This window comes from Triticum urartu, chromosome 2, assembly GCF_003073215.2.
Source record: "Triticum urartu cultivar G1812 chromosome 2, Tu2.1, whole genome shotgun sequence".
Taxonomy (NCBI): domain Eukaryota; kingdom Viridiplantae; phylum Streptophyta; class Magnoliopsida; order Poales; family Poaceae; genus Triticum; species Triticum urartu.
Window position 1 is genome coordinate 457,905,938 of NC_053023.1, and position 17,257 is coordinate 457,923,194.

The following is a 17,257-nucleotide window of genomic DNA, read 5'->3' on the forward strand; positions in this document are numbered from 1 at the left end:
CCCCTTTACAGCTCATGTGTGGTCCCCGGGGCTGGTGGACCCTGGAACCCTTCGGTGCCTCCGGTACACTTATCGTCATTGCCCCCGAACTTTTTCGATGGCCAAAATAGGACTTCCCATATATAAATCTTTACCTCCGGACCATTCTAGAGCTCTTCGTGATATCTTGGATCCCATCCGGGACTCCGAACTGTTGGGGAACGTAGTAATTTCAAAAAAAATTCTACGCACACGCAAGATCATGGTGATGCATAGCAACGAGAGGGAAGAGTGTTTGTCCATGTACCCTCGTAGACCGTAAGCGGAAGCGTTATGACAACACGGTTGATGTAGTCATACGTCTTCATGATCGACCGATCCTAGCACCGAAGGTACGGCACCTCCGCGATCTGCACATGTTCGGCTCGGTGACGTCCCACGAACTCACGATCCAACAGAGTGTCGAGGAAGAGTTTCGTCAGCATGACGGCGTGATGAGGGTGATGATGATGCTACCAGAACAAGGCTTCGCCTAAGCACCGCTATAATATGATCGAGGTGGATTATGATGGAGGGGGCACCACACATGGCTAAGAGATCAATGATCAACTTGTGTGTCTATGGGGTGCCCCCTGGCCACGTATATAAAGGATGGAGGGAGGAGGAGGCCGGCCCTTATAGGGCGCGCCCAAAGTGTGGAGTCCTACTAGGACTCCCTAGTCCTAGTAGGATTCCACCTCCTTCATGGAATAGGAAAAAGGGAAGGGAGAAGGAGAAGGAAGGAAGGGGGCGCCCCCTTTCCCTAGTCCAATTCGGACCAGTCCATGGGGAAGGGGCGCGGCCACCCTTGAGGCCTTTCTCTCCTTTCACGTATGGCCCATTAAGGCCCAATATGAATTCCCATAACTCTCCGGTACTCCGAAAAATACCCGAATCACTCGGAACCTTTCTGATGTCCGAATATAGCCTTCCAATATATCGATCTTTACGTCTCGACCATTTCGAGACTCCTCGTCATGTCCCTGATCTCATCCGGGACTCCGAACAAACTTCGCTCATCAAATCACATAACTCATAATACAAATCGTCACAGAACGTTAAGCGTACGGACCCTACGGGTTCGAGAACTATGTAGACATGACCCGGACTCATCTCCGGTCAATAACCAATAGCAGAACCTGGATGCTCATATTGGCTCCTACATATTCTACGAAGATCTTTATCGGTCAAACCGCATAACAACATACGTTGTTCCCTTTTGTCATCGGTATGTTACTTGCCCGAGATTCAATCGTCGGTATCCTCATACCTAGTTCAATCTCGTTACCGGCAAGTCTCTTTACTCGTTCCGTAATGCATCATCCCGCAACTAACTCATTAGTCACAATGCTTGCAAGGCTTATAGTGATGTACATTACCGAGAGGGCCCAAAGATACCTCTCCGATACACGGAGTGACAAATCCTAATCTTGATCTATGCCAACTCAACAAACACCATTGGAGACACCTGTAGAGCATCTTTATAATCGCCCAATTACGTTGTGACGTTTGATAGCACACAAGGTGTTCCTCCGGTATTCGGGAGTTGCATAATCTCATAGTTTGAGGAACATGTATAAGTCATGAAGAAAGCAGTATCAATGAAACTATAACGATCATCGTGCTAAGCTAACGGATGGGTCAAGTCAATCACATCATTCTCTAATGATGTGATCCCAATTATCAAATGACAACTCTTTGTCCATGGCTATGAAACTTAACCATCTTTGATTTACGAGCTAGTCAAGTAGAGGCATACTAGTGACACTCTATTTGTCTATGTATTCACACATGTACTAAGTTTCCAGTTAATACAATTCTAGCATGAATAATAAACATGTATCATGATATAAGGAAATATAAATAACAACTTTATTATTGCCTCTAGGGCATATTTCCTTCAGTCTCCCACTTGCACTAGAGTCAATAATCTAGTTCACATTGTCATGTGATTTAACACTAATAGTTCACATCTTTATGTGATTAGTTCACATCTCCATGTGACTAACACCCAAAGGGTTTACTAGAGTCGATAATCTAGTTCACATCGCTATGTGATTAACACCCAAAGAGTGATCATGTTTTGCTTGTGAGAGAAATTTAGTCAACGGGTCTGCCACATTCAGAGCCGTATGTATTTTACAAAATTTCTATGTCTACAATGCTTTGCACGGAGGTACTCTAGCTAGTTGCTCCCACTTTCAATATGTATCGATCGAGACTTAGAGTCATCCAGATCGGTGTCAAAGCTTGCATCAACGTAGATCTTTACGACGAACTCTTTGTCACCTCCATAACCGAGAAACATTTCCTTATTCCACTAAGGATATTTTTGACCGCTGTCCAGTGATCCACTCCTGGATCACTATTGTACCCTCTTGCCAAACTTATGGTGAGGTACACAATAGGTCTGGTACACAGCATAGCATACTTTGTAGAACCTATGATTGAGGCATAGGGAATGACTTTTCATTCTCTTTCTTTTTTCTGCCGTGTTGGGTTTTGAGTCTTTACTCAACTTCACACCTTGCAATACAGGTAAGAACTCCTTCTTTGACTGTTCCATTTTGAACTACTTCAAAATCTTGTCAAGGTATGTACTCATTGAAAATATATCAAACGTCTTGATCTATCTCTATAGATCTTGATGCTCAATATGTAAGTAGCTTCACTGAGGTCTTTCTTTGAAAAACTCCTTTCAAACATTCCTTTATGCTTTCCAGAAAATTCTACATTATTTTCGATCAACAATATGTCATTCACATATACTTATCAGAAATGTTGTAGTGCTCCCACTCACTTTCTTGTAAATACAGACTTCACCGCAAGTCTGTATAAAACCATATGCTTTGATCACTTTATCAAAGCATATATTCCAACTCCGAGATGCTTGCACCAGTCCATAGATGGATCACTGGAGCTTGCTCACTTTGTTAGCACCTTTAGGATTGACAAAACCTTCTGGTTGCATCATATACAATTCTTCTTTAAGAAATCCATGAAGGAATGCAATTTTGACACCCATTTGCCAAATTTCATAAAATGTGGCAACTGCTAACATGATTCAGACAATTCGAAAACATTTTGATCTCATCGTAGTCAACACCTTGATCTTGTTGAAAACATTTTGCGACAATTCGAGCTTTGTAGATAGTAACACTACTATCAGTGTCCTTCTTCAGCTTGAAGATCCATTTATTCTTAATGACTCACCGATCATCAGGCAAGTCAATCAAAGTCCATACTTTGTTCTCATACATGGATCCCATCTCAGATTTCATGGCCTCAAGCCATTTTGCGGAATCTGGGCTCATCATCGCTTCCTCATAGTTCGTAGGTTCGTCATGGTCTAGTAACATGACTTTCAGAACAGGATTACCGTACCACTCTGGTGCAGACCGTACTCTGGTTGACCTATGAGGTTCGGTAGTAACTTGCTCTGAAGTTTCATGATCATCATCATTAGCTTCCTCACAAATTGGTGTAGGAATCACTGGAACTGATTTCTGTAATGAACTACTTTCCAATAAGGCAACAGGTACAATTACCTCATCAAGTTCTACTTTCCTCCCACTCACTTCTTTCAAGAGAAACTCCTTCTCTAAAAAGGATCCATTCTTAGCAACGAATGTCTTGCCTTCGGATTTGCGATAGAAGGTGTACCCAACTATCTCCTTTGGGTATCCTATGAAGACACATTTCTCCGATTTGGGTTTGAGCTTATCAGGATGAAACTTTTTCACATAAGCATCGCAACCCCAAACTTTAAGAAACGACAACTTTGGTTTCTTGCCAAACCACAATTCATATGGTGTCGTCTCATCGGATTTAGATGGTGCCCTATTTAACGTGAATGCAGCTGTCTCTAGTGCATAACCCCAAAACGATAGTGGTAAATCGGTAAGAGACATCATAGATTGCACCATATCTAATAAAGTACAGTTACGATGTTCAGACACACCATTATGATGTGGTGTTCCAGGTGGCGTGAGTTGCGAAACTATTCCACATTGTTTCAAATGAAGACCAAACTCGTAACTCAAATATTCTCCTCCATGATCAGATCGTAGAAACTTTATTTTCTTGTTACGATGATTTTCCACTTCACTCTGAAATTATTTGAACTTTTTCAAATGTTTCAGATTTATGTTTCATCAAGAAGATATACACATATCTGCTCAAATCATTTGTGAAGGTCAAAAAATAACGATACCTGCCGCGAGCCTCAACACTCATCGGACTGCATACATCAGTATGTATTATTTCCAACAAGTCTGTTGCTCGCTCCATTGTTCCGGAGAACGGAGTCTTAGTCATCTTGCCCATGAGGCATGGTTCGCAAATATCAAGTGATTCCAAAAGCCCACCAGCATGGATTTTCTTCATGCTTTTACACCAATATGACCTAAACGGCAGTGCCACAAATAAGTTTCACTATCGTTATTAACTTTGCATCTTTTGGCTTCAATATTATGAATATGTGTATCACTACGATCGAGATTCAATAAACCATTCACCTTGGGTGTATGACCACAGAAAGTTTTATTCATGTAAACAGAATAACAATTATTCTTTGACTTAAATGAATATCTGTATTACAATAATGTAACGCCCCAGATATAACTTTCCCAATTTGTACTCCAACTCTTGCCGTTTCCGGCGTTAAGTTATATTTATTTCCTCGGGTTCGGGTTTTGTCTCCGTGTGTTGTTTTCTTTTTCATGCATCTCATATCATGTCATCATGTGCATTGCATTTACATACGTGTTCATCTCATGCATGCGAGCTTTTTCCCCGTTGTCCGTTTTGCATTCCGGCGCTTCGTTCTCCTCCGGTGGTCATTTCTACCTTTCTTTCGTGTGTGGGGATTAAACATTTCCGGATTGGACCGAGACTTGTCATGCGGCCTTGGTTTACTACCGGTAGACCGCCTGTCAAGTTTCGGGTCATTTGGACTTCGTTTGATACTCCGACGGTTAACCGAGGGACCGAAAAGGCCTCGTGTGTGTTGCAGCCCAACACCCCTCAAATTTGGCCCAAAAACCCACCAAACTCTGCTCCATGTCCTAGAGCGTTCGATCACGATCGCGTGGGCGAAAACCGCACCTCATTTGGACTCTCCTAGCTCCACTTATGCCTATTTATACCCCCTCCATTCGGATCTTCTTCCCCGTCCAAACCCTAGTCTAAAAAAAAACATCAGATCCCGCGCGCCGCCGGACACTTCGCCCGCCGACGGACATTGTCCGCCCGATCCGTCCGGGCCAATCCCGCGCTGCCACGTGGGTAAGCGCGCCCACTTCGCCGCCGCCGTCCACCGCGGCCCGCCGAGCCCGCGAGGGGCCCTCCCCGGCCCGTCGGCGCCCGCCGCCGCATCGCCTCACCGCCGCCACCTTCCCCGACGCCGGCATCGCCCGCCACCGCAGGCCCCGGCGCCGACCACCGCCGCGCCATTGCCGGAGCTTCGCCCCGCCGCCGTCGGTAGCCGCCGCGACCGCCGCCGCCCGCCCGCGACCTCCGCCGCCGTGCGCCGCCCCCCCCCTTGGCCGGAGCATCGCCGGCCCGCTGCCGCCCCTCGCCGGAGTGCTCGGGCTCGCCGGAGCTTCGCCGGCCCGATCCGATCCGGTTGGACCAGATCCACCGGGTCAGCGATCCAAACACGCCTCGCCGCGCCTGAACCACTCCATCCCGCTCCACCTCGTCCCGCGTTGACTTTTTCGCGGAGGTAAAAAATTCGTCTAAGTCCCCAGATCTCAGATCCATGATGCCCTGTTCGAGGCCTCGTAACTCTGTAACCGTAACTCCGTTTTGGGCATATATTATATCAAAATCTTCGTCTCGACATGTACATCATTTCATTCCATTGCATCATTTGCATTTGAGGTCATCTTGATTCCCAAAATGCTGTTAGTAGGAGGCTTCGTGAGTTAAATTGCAGATCCGTTAGTTCATCATGCACTTTTGTCATTTTTGCCATGTTTAATCTGTGCATGATTTGCCTGTGCCCCTTTGGGATGAATTGTTAAGCATTTTGTCTTCTTTCCAGAGGTGTCACCCATGCATTTTTAGGATGTGTGTGTTGTCTTGTGCAAGCTTGCGAAGAGAGGTACCTGAGATTGCTGATTCCAGGGACTTAGTGATTTTCACTAAGTCTGGGATATTTTAGATCATGATGCTATATGTCCAGCTTGTTTCCTAGTGATCCGTGCCTCTTTTGAGGATGATCAGTAAGGGAGTTTTGATATTTATGTTATGCTCTATTCATCCATGTCTTTGTTTGCATATGTGGAGTGCTCTAGGTTGATCAATCGAGCTCAACTTTTGCTTCGTTGTTAATCTGGGCAGATCGTCAACTTGTTTGCGATTTTGCCGATGCTACCGTTAGTGTTCCATGCATGCTATGCCTTTGTTCTTGCCATGTGTAGCTAGCATATTGTGCCTTATTGCTGGTTATATGCTTGCCTTGCCATGACTTGCACCGTAGTGAGTGCATCGAGCTCGTTTACATGCCTTCGTGAGTTAAATTTCTGCATGTCTCAGTTTTCACTAAGTCTGAAAACTGATTGTGTTCGAGCTATGTTCGTGAGCTCGGTAGAGTATTTTGTGAACCCTTTTGGCCCCAGGTCACTTTGGGTGTTTTGTTAAGCTTGTTGAGTAGCTCCATGACATATTCTTACTTGTCATGTTCAGGTCATTTATCATGTTGTTTTGCTGCTCCGAAGAGGGCTTCGTGATCTGAAATTTCAGGCTAGTGTTAATTTCACTAAGTCTGGAATCTGTTTTGCATATTCATTTTTTCCATGCTTGTTTGAACCTCTTAATGGATGAATTTGCCTATGGCTCAGTGCTAGTGTTTTGTTAAGCATCTTGTGTACATCACTGCCATGTATTTTGTTTTCATGTTTGGTGTCTGTAGCATGTTCATTTCGTTGCATTTAGGAGCCTACTTGCTGTATATCGCAGACCGGTGTCATATCTTAAAACGCTTGCCATTTCCAAACCGTAACTCCGATTCCAATGATCTTTATATCGTTTTCAAGCGATTTCATCCCCTCTATCCAGTGGAACCCTTGGAATTCCAAGTTGAGGCCAGGTTCATGCATTTCCTGTCATATCTTGCATTTTGCATCCCGCATCGCATCCCGCATAGCATGTCATCATTTCATCATATTGCTTGGTCTTGCACGTGGTTGATTGTATCCTTGTTGCTTGTTTGTCTTGTTGGGTAGAGCCGGGAGATGAGTTCGCTACCGAGGAGCCCGTTGAGTTTGCTTGTGAGGATCCAGTCAACTCTGACAACTGTGCAGGCAAGATGATCATACCCTCGAAATCACTACTATCTTTGCTATGCTAGTTTGCTCGCTCTTGCTATGCCTATGCTACGATTCCTACCTTTTACTTGTCAGCCTCCCAATTGCCATGTTGAACCTCTAACCCACCATGTCCTAGCAAACCGTTGATTGGCTATGTTACCGCTTTGCTCAGCCCCTCTTATAGCGTTGCTAGTTGCAGGTGAAGTTTGGAGGCCGTTCCTTGTTGGAACATTTATTTACTTGTTGGGATATCATTATATTGCCATGTTATCTTAATGCATATATATACTTGGTAACGGGTGGAAGGCTCGGCCTCTCGCCTAGTGTTTTGTTCCACTCTTGCCGCCCTAGTTTCCGTCATATCGGTGTTATGTTCCCGGATTTTGCGTTCCTTACACGGTTGGGTTATAATGGGAACCCCTTGATATTTCGCCTTGATTAAAGCTTTTCCAGCAATGCCCAACATTGGTTTTACCATTTGCCACCTAGCCTTTTCTTTCCCTTGGGTTCTGCAGACTCAAGGGTCATCTTATTTTAACCCCCCCGGGCCAATGCTCCTCTGAGTGTTGGTCCAAACTAGAGCACCGTGCGGGGCCGTCCCTCGGCAACTTGGGTTACGTTGGCTCCCGTACACTTAGCTTATCCGGTGTGCCCTGAGAACGAGATATGTGCAGCTCCTGTCGGGATTTGTCGGCACAGCGGGTGGTGTTGCTGGTCTTGTTTTAACCTGTCGAAGTGTCTTGAGTTACCGAGATACCGAGTCTGATCGGAACGTCTTGGGAGGAGGTCTATTCCTTCGTTGACCGTGAGAGCTTGTCATGGGCTAAGTTGGGACCCCCCTGCAGGGATTGAACTTTCGAAAGCTGTGCCCGTGGTTATGGGCAGATGGGAACTTGTTAATGTCCGGTTGTAGATAACTTAAACCTTAATTAATTAAAATGAATCAACCGAGTGTGTTGCCGTGATGGCCTCTTCTCGGCGGAGTCCGGGAAGTGGACACGGTGTTGGAGTAAGGCTTGCGCAGGTTGTTCCTTCTAGTTTCTCGCTCGCGCTTTGCCTCCTCTTCTCGCTCTCCTTTGCGAATAAGTTAGCCACCATATATGCTAGTCGCTTGCTGCAGCTCCACATATACTTGCCTTATCCTTCCTATAAGCTTAAATAGTTTTGATCGCGAGGGTGCGAGATTGCTGAGTCCCTGTGGCTCACAGATACTATAATTCCAGATGCAGGTCCAGGTGATTCCGCTCCAGGTGACGGGTACGAGCTCAAGTGGGAGTTCGACGAGGACTCTCAGCGTTATTATGTTTCTTTTCCCGATGATCAGTAGTGGTGCCTAGTTGGGGTTTGATTCAGGGCCTTGTCGCATGTTGGGTTCTTTTCCATTTTGGCGCCGTAGTCGGGCCATGAGTGTTTGTTTGATGAATGTTATTTATGTACTCTGATGTGACGTGGCGAGTGTAAGCCAACCATGTTATCTCCCCCTTTTTATTATGTATTACATGGGATGTTGTAATGATTGCCTGACTTGCGACATTGCTTTCAATGCGGTTATGTCTCTAAGTCGTGCCTCGACACGTGGGAGCTATAGCCGCATTGAGGGTGTTACAAATAAACACGATCCAATCATATTATACTCAACGCAAACACCAAATAACATTTATTTTAGGTTCAACACTAATCCAGAAGGTAAAGGGAGTGTGAGATGGTGATGTTATCAACCTTGGAATCATTTCCAACACACATCGTCACCTCGTCCTCAACTAGTCTTTGTTTATTTTGCAACTCCCGTTTCGAGTTACTACTCTTAGTAACTGAACTAGTATCAAATACCGAGGGTTTTGCTATAAACACTAGTAAAGTACACATCAATAACATGTTTATCAAATATACCTTTGTTCACTTTGCCATCCTTCTTATCCGCCAAGTATCTAGGGCAGTTCCACTTCCAGTGACCATTTCCTTTGCAGTAGAAGTACTCAGTTTCAGGCTTGGGTCTAGCTTTGGGCTTCTTCATGGGAGTGAGAACTTGCTTGCCATTCTTCTTGAAGTTCCCCTTCTTCCTTTTGCCCTTTTCTTGAAACTAGTGGTCTTGTCAACCATCAACACTTGATGCTTTTCTTGATTTCTACCTTCGTCGATTTCAGCATCACGAAGAGCTTCAGAATCGTTTTTGTTAACCCTTGCATATCATAGTTTATCACGAAGTTCTAGTAACTTGGTGATAGTGATTGGAGAACTTTGTCAATCACTATCTTATCTGGAAGATTAACTCCCACTTGATTCAAGTCATTGTAGTACTCAGACATTCTGAGCACATGCTCACTAGCTGAGTTATTATCCTCCATCTTGTAGGCAAAGTACTGGCAGAGGTCTCATACCTCTTGACACGGGCATGAGTATGAGATAACAATTTCAACTCTTGGAACATCTTCTATGATCCATGGCGTTCAAAACATTTTTGAAGTCCCGGTTCTAAGCCGTAAAGCATGGTGCACTAAACTATCAAGTAGTCATCATACCGAGCTTGTCAAACGTTCATAACGTCTGCATCTGCTCCTACAATAGGTCTGTCACCTAGCGATGCATCAAGGACATAATTCTTCTGTGCAGCAATGAGGATAATCCTCAGATCACGGACCTAGTCTGCATCATTGCTACTATCATCTTTCAACATAGTTTTTCTCTAGGAACATATCAAAAAATAAATGGGGAGCTACATCGCAAGCTATTGATCTACAACATAGATATGCAAATACTATCAGGACTAAGTTCATGATAAATTAAGGTTCAATTAATCATATTACTTAAGAACTCCCACTTAGATAGACATCCCCCTAGTCATCTAAATGACCACGTGATCCAAATCAACTAAACCATGTCCGATCATCACGTGAGATGGAGTAGTTTTCAATGGTGAACATCACTATGTTGATCATATCTACTATATGATTCACGCTCGACCTCTCGGTCTCCAGTGTTTCGAGGCCATATCTGCATATGCTAGTGTAACACCCACGATGCATTTATGGTTCCTCGGTTAACCGTTGGAGTATCAAACGGACTCCAAATGGCACGAAACTTGACAGGCGGTCTACCGGTGGTGTACCAAGGCCGCTTGGCAAATCTCGGTCCATTCCGAGAATGTTTAACACCCGCACACGAAAAGAGGCAAAATAGGACGCCGGAGGACGTAGGAGTGCCGGATTGCAAAACAGACAACGGGGAAAATGCTCGGATGCATGAGACGAACACGTATGCGAATGCGATGCACATGATGACATGATATGATATGCATGACATGAACAAAATGCAAAACGAAGACAAAACCCAACCACGAGGGAATATCATAACTTAGAGCCGAAAATGGCAAGAGTTGGAATACAAATATGGCAAGTTACATACGGGGTGTTACAACACTCCACCACTACGAAAGGATCTCGTCCCGAGATCTAGGATTGAAAGAACTCCGGATATTCAGAACAAAGGTGGTCCTCGCGTTCCCAGGTGGCTTCTCGGTCGGAATGATGTGACCACTTCACTTTCAGGAATTTGATAGACTTGTTGCGAGTCTTGCGCTCAGTTTCTTCAAGGATAGCAACGGGATGCTCATGATAAGACATGTCTTCTTGGAGATCAATCTCTTCGAAGTTGATGGTGCGGTCAGGAGTCTTGAAACACTTGCGAAGCTGAGACACGTGAAACACGTCGTGCACGTTTGCAAAGTTGAATTGAAGCTCAAGTTGATAGGTGAGATCGCCTCTTTTTCCAATGATCTTGAAAGGACCCACGTATCTAGGGGCAAGCTTCCCTTTGATACCGAAGCAATGAGTACCTTTCATTGGAGAGACGTGGAGGTAGACATGGTCTCCTATCTCGAAAGCCAAGTCACGATGCTTGCTATCATAGTAACTCTTCTGGCGCGATTGCGCGGCTTTGAGATTTTCACGAATGACTTTACACATTTCTTCAGCCTCTGTGATTAAGTCATTGCCAAGAAGTTGGCGTTCACCAGTCTCTGACTAGTTAAGAGGAGTACGACACTTTCTGCCATAGAGAATCTCGAATGGGGCCTTGCCCGAACTCTCTTGGAAGCTGTTGTTGTAGGAGAACTCGGCATATGGAAGACAATCTTCCCACTTCATACTGAAAGAAATGACACAAGCCCTGAGCATATCTTCAAGAATTTGACTAACTCGCTCGACTTGTCCACTAGTTTGAGGATGGAAGGCTGTGCTGAAGCGAATGTTGGTGTCCATAGCCTTCTGGAAGGAGTCCCAGAACTTAGAGGTGAAGTTGCTTCCACGATCTGAAGATATCAACTGCGGAATGTCGTGCAAAGAGACAATCCTGGAGGTATATAGCTCTGCCAGCTGGTCATTGGTGTTCTGCTTTCACTCTTCTGCAGACATCACATTCATTCACGAACTAAGCAATCTCTCGCTTCATTCGAGTCCACCAATACGACTGCTTGAGGTCATGGTACATCTTTGTACTTCCAGGATGAATAGATAGGAGTGAATTGTGAGCCTCGTTCATAATGACTTTACGAAGGTCACCTTTAGGAACAACAATTTGATCCTCGAAGAATAGAGTATCTTTGTCATCAAGGCGATAGCACTTGTACTTGGGTTGACTCTTGGCAATCCCATTCTTCACCTTATTCACCATTGCATCAAGAAGTTGAGCCTCACGAATTTGATCTTCCAAAGTAGGAGAGACTTGGAGGTTGGCAAGGAATCCTTGAGGAACAACTTGGAGATTAAGTTTGCGGAAAGCTTCACAAAGGTCCGGTTGGAAAGGCTTGAGAATCAAACTATTGCAGTAAGCCTTCCTGCTCAAAGCGTATGCAATGACATTGGCCTTGCCTGGAGTATATTTAATACTCAGATTATACTCTTGAATCATTTCGACCCAACGAGTTTGCTTGAGGTTGAGGTTGAGGTTGAGGTTGGGTTGAGATTAGGCTCTTATGATCAGTGAAGATGTCCACTTTCCTTCCCAACAAGAGATGTCTCCATGTTAAAAGAGCATGGACCACTGCCGCCAACTCGAGGTCATGAGTGGGGTAGTTCTTTTCATTGGGCTTCAACTAGCGAGAGGTATAGGCCACAACTTTCTTCTCTTGCATTAACACAACACCGAGACCTTGCAGGGAAGCATCACAGAAAACCTCGAATGGTTTGGATTCATCAGGAGGAGTCAGAACTGGAGCTGTGACTAACTTCTCTTTGAGGGTATTGAAAGCGATGTCACATTCAGGCGTCCAGACATACTTCACATGCTTCTGGAGGAGGTTGGAAAGAGGCTTTGCAATCTTAGAGAAATTCTCAATTCCCAAGAAAGTTGTGGAGCTACTTCACATTCTGAGGCGGTTCCCAATTCACAATTGCAGACACCTTCTCAGGATTAACAGCTATGCCCTTGGCGGAGATGATATGCCCAAGGTAGAGAACCTCATCGAGCCAAAACTCACACTTTGAAAACTTCGCATAGAACCGATGTTCTCTGAGTTTGTCCAGCACCAATCTCAAATGCTTGGCATGATCCTCCTTGTTCTTGGAAAAACCAAAAAATCATCGAGATACACCAAGACGAAATCATTTGTGTAGGGGTTGAAGATGAAGTTCATCATGCGAGACAATGTTGGAGGAGCATTTACAAGGCCGAAAGACATGACAGTGTATTCATAGGAACCATAGCTTGTTCTGAATGCTGTCTTGGGGATATCTTGTTCATGAATGCGAATCTGATGATAGCCCATACAGAGGTCAAGCTTGGAGAATACTTGAGCACCTTTGAGTTGTTCGAATAGCTCATTGATGTTGGGAAGTGGGTACTTGTTCTTTATGGTCTTCTTGTTCAATGGGCGGTAGTCGACACAAAGTCGGTCCGTGCCACCCTTCTTCTTGACAAAAAGAACACCACAACACCATGGAGAAGAACTCGGTCGGATCAGACCCATACGCTCTTGTATATCGAGTTGTTTCTTCAGCTCCTTCAACTCTTCTGGTCCAAGTTTTTAAGGACGTTTGCAAACAGGTTCCGTGCCAGGCTCAAGATCAATGACGAATTCAACTGGCCGGCAAGGAGGCATTCCAGGAAGCTCTTCTGGAAAGACATCTTGATATTCACAAACGACTGGAATCTGAGAGATGGCATTCAACTCGCCCTTCTCATTGAGAGAAAACAGTCGAATGGTATCATCACGAGCGGCATAGATGATCACATCATCAGACAAGTGTGTCAATTGAATCTGCCTGGCAGCACAATCAAGCTGAGCCTTGTGCTTAGAAAGCCAGTCCATGCCAAGAATTAGATCAATATCCGAGTTACCCAGAACAATTGGAGAGGACAGAAATTTATAGTCGCCCATCTTGGTAGAAACATCCAGAACCATATAGCTTGCGTTCATGAATTTACCCAGAGAGACAACTGATAATTGCCTAGGCAAATCTTGGAAAGGCAACTCATGCTTAGATGCAAATGGTCTTGAAATGAAACAATGCGATGCATGATACATCTCCAACGTATCTATAATTTTTGATTGTTCCATGCTTTATATTATCAACCTTAGATGTTTTATATGCATTTATATGCTATTTTATATGATCTTTGGGACTAACCTATGAACCTAGAGCCCAATGTTAGTTTCTGTTTTTCCTTGTTTTAGAGTATCGCAGAAAAGGAAAATCAAACGGAGTCCAATTGACCTGAAACTTCACGGAACTTATTTTTGGAAGGAAAGCAACCGGGAGACTTGGAGTCTACGTCAAGGAAGCTTCGAGGAGGCCACGAGGTAGGGGGGCGCGCCCACCCCCTGGGCGCGCCCTCCACCCTCGTGGGCCCCTCGTGGCCCCCCTGACGTACTTCTTCCGCCTATATATCTCCATATACCCTAAAAACATTCGAGAGCACAATAGATCGGGAGTTCCACCGCCAGAAGCCTCCGTAGCCACCGAAAGCCAATCTAGACCCGTTCAGGCACCCTGCCGGAGGGGGCAATCCCTCTCCGGTGACCATCTTCATCATCCCGGTGCTCTCCATGACGAGGAGGGAGTAGTTCTCCCTCGGGGCTGAGGGTATGTACCAGTAGCTATGTGTTTGATCTCTCTCTCTCGTGTTCTTGAGGTGATACGATCTTGATGTATCGCGAGCTTTGCTATTGTAATTGGATCTTATGATGTTTTCTCTCCCCCTCTACTCTCTTGTAATGGATTGAGTTTCCCCTTTGAAGTTATCTTATCGGATTGAGTCTTTAAAGATTTGAGAACACTTGATGTATGTCTTGCCGTGCGTATCTTCACTTGATGTATGTTTTGGTGACCAACTTGCGGGTTCTTCCCATGAACCTATGCATAGGGGTTGGCACACGTTTTCGTCATGATTCTCCGGTAGAAACTTTGGGGCACTCTTTGAGGTTCTATGTGTTGGTTGAATAGATGAATCTGAGATTGTGTGACGCATATCGTATAATCATACCCACGGATACTTGAGGTGACATTGGAATATCTAGGTGACATTAGGGTTTTGCTTGATTTGTGTCTTAAGGTGTTATTCTAGTACGAACTCTAGGGCTGTTTGTGACACTTATAGGAATAGCCCAACGGATTGATTGGAAAGAATAACTTTGAGGTGGTTTCGTACCCTACCATAATCTCTTCGTTTGTTCTCCGCTATTAGTGACTTTGGAGTGACTCTTTGTTACATGTTGAGGGATAGTTATGTGATACAATTATGTTATTATTGTTGAGGGAACTTGCACTAGCGAAAGTATGAACCCTAGGCCTTGTTTCAACACATTGCAATACCGTTTGTGCTCACTTTTATCATTAGTTACCTTGCTGTTTTTATATTTTCAGATTACAAAAACTATTATCTACCATCCATATACCACTTGTATCACCATCTCTTCGCCGAACTAGTGCACCTATACAATTTACCAGTGTATTGGGTGTGTTGGGGACACAAGAGACTCTTTGTTATTTGGTTGCAGGGTTGCTTGAGAGAGACCATCTTCATCCTACGCCTCCTACGGATTGATAAACCTTAGGTCATCAACTTGAGGGAAATGTGCTACTGTCCTACAAACCTCTGCACTTGGAGGCCCAACAACGTCTACAAGAAGAAGGTTGTGTAGTAGACATCAAGCTCTTTTCTGGCGCCGTTGTCGGGGAGGTGAGTGCTTGAAGGTATATCTTTAGATCTTGCAATCGAGTCTTTTAGTTTCTTGTTTTATCACTAGTTTAGTCTATAAAAGAAAACTATATAAAAAATGGAATTGAGTCTACCTCATACGCTTCATCTTTTTAATATCTTTCGTGAGTATGATGGAAAGAAAAATTGTGCTCAAATACTAGAAGAAGAATTACATAGAATGCTTGGCATAAAATATGTGAATGATGAGCATGATTGCAATGTTGTTAGTACGAATTCTTTGAATATCCATGATACTAATGATGATTGCACTAGTTATGATGAAAATGTCTCCTATAAACATGTCAATTTTTGTGGAGTGCATTGGGTTTGTAAGTACACACCAAAAAGGGAATATAGATATTGCAAGAAGCATAAGTACTTAGAAACTAAATTGTTGCAAGAAATACTAGATGATTGTGCTGAAAATTTAAATTTTCTTGGCCGTACTTGTGGACTTTGCAATGAACAGGGTCATTTAGCTATCCCATGCAAATTGTTCCATGATCTAATCGTGTCCAAAAATTGTGATGACTTGATTTCCCTTGCACATTATAATGAACTTAGTTTGCTTATGGGCTACAAAGAAATGAAACGTATAACTAAGGATATTCCAAATTTTGCCCTTGATAGAGTTCTTCATTTTGATCTAGAGGAAATTTATATGTATTGTGCAGTAAATTGCATTGAAAATCCTTATATTGCCAACTACATAAAGAAAAGAAAACAAATAGAAGATGAAGAGAATACTAATGAAAGGGAAGAGACTTCCCAATATCCTCCTATTATTTCTTATGATGAATCAGGTAACGAGGAGGAGCCTCCTATTCAACCAATCTCATTAATAAGGAGCTCCAAAAAGACGATTGAACCCACACATGATGTCATGAAGAAGAAGAAGAAGAGAAAATGGAAGAGAGGTAAAAAGATATCTTCCCCAAATAATGCTGCTCCCATTACTATTGTGCCTCATGAAAATATAATTGTGGAAGATAATGATACTTCTTATGATCTTGAAAATCTTTTTGGCACTTGCTTGGAAGAACATGATAATTGCTATACTATTGGTGCTATCCATACTATTAATGATGAGAGTGATTATGCTTATGATATGAAAAGGCCCAAGCTTGGGGATGCTATGTTTGATGAAGATGATGTTTTTGAGAATATATTTGCTGCAATTAATGTTTGTCCCAAGCTTGGGGAAGCTATGTTTAATGAAAATATTTTTAGTCTCCCAAGTTTTGACATGCAAATTTATAATGATGATAGCATGCCTCCTACCTATGATGATTATTGTCATGATACTTATGCTATAAAAAGTAGTGATTATATTTATAAAACTTGTCATGATTATGATTATCCTTTTTCTGAACATTACTCTTTTAATGTGGAAACAATTTATAGTATTCGAGTCTCTTATGATACTCCCACTATTCCGAATGTGAAGAATCTTGCTTATGTGGAGAGTAATAAAAATTCTATGCTTATAGATCATGAAAAGAATGCTTTATGTGATAGTTATATTGTTGAATTCATTCATGATACTACTGAAAATTATTATTAGGGAGGAACATATGCTTGTAGGAATTGCAATAATATCAAGTTTCCTTTCTATGCGCTTAAAATCTTAAAGTTATGCTTGTTTTGCTTTCCTATGCTAGTTGACTATTGTTCCCATAAATTGTTTGCTCACAAAATCCCTATCATAGGAAGTGGGTTAGACTTAAATG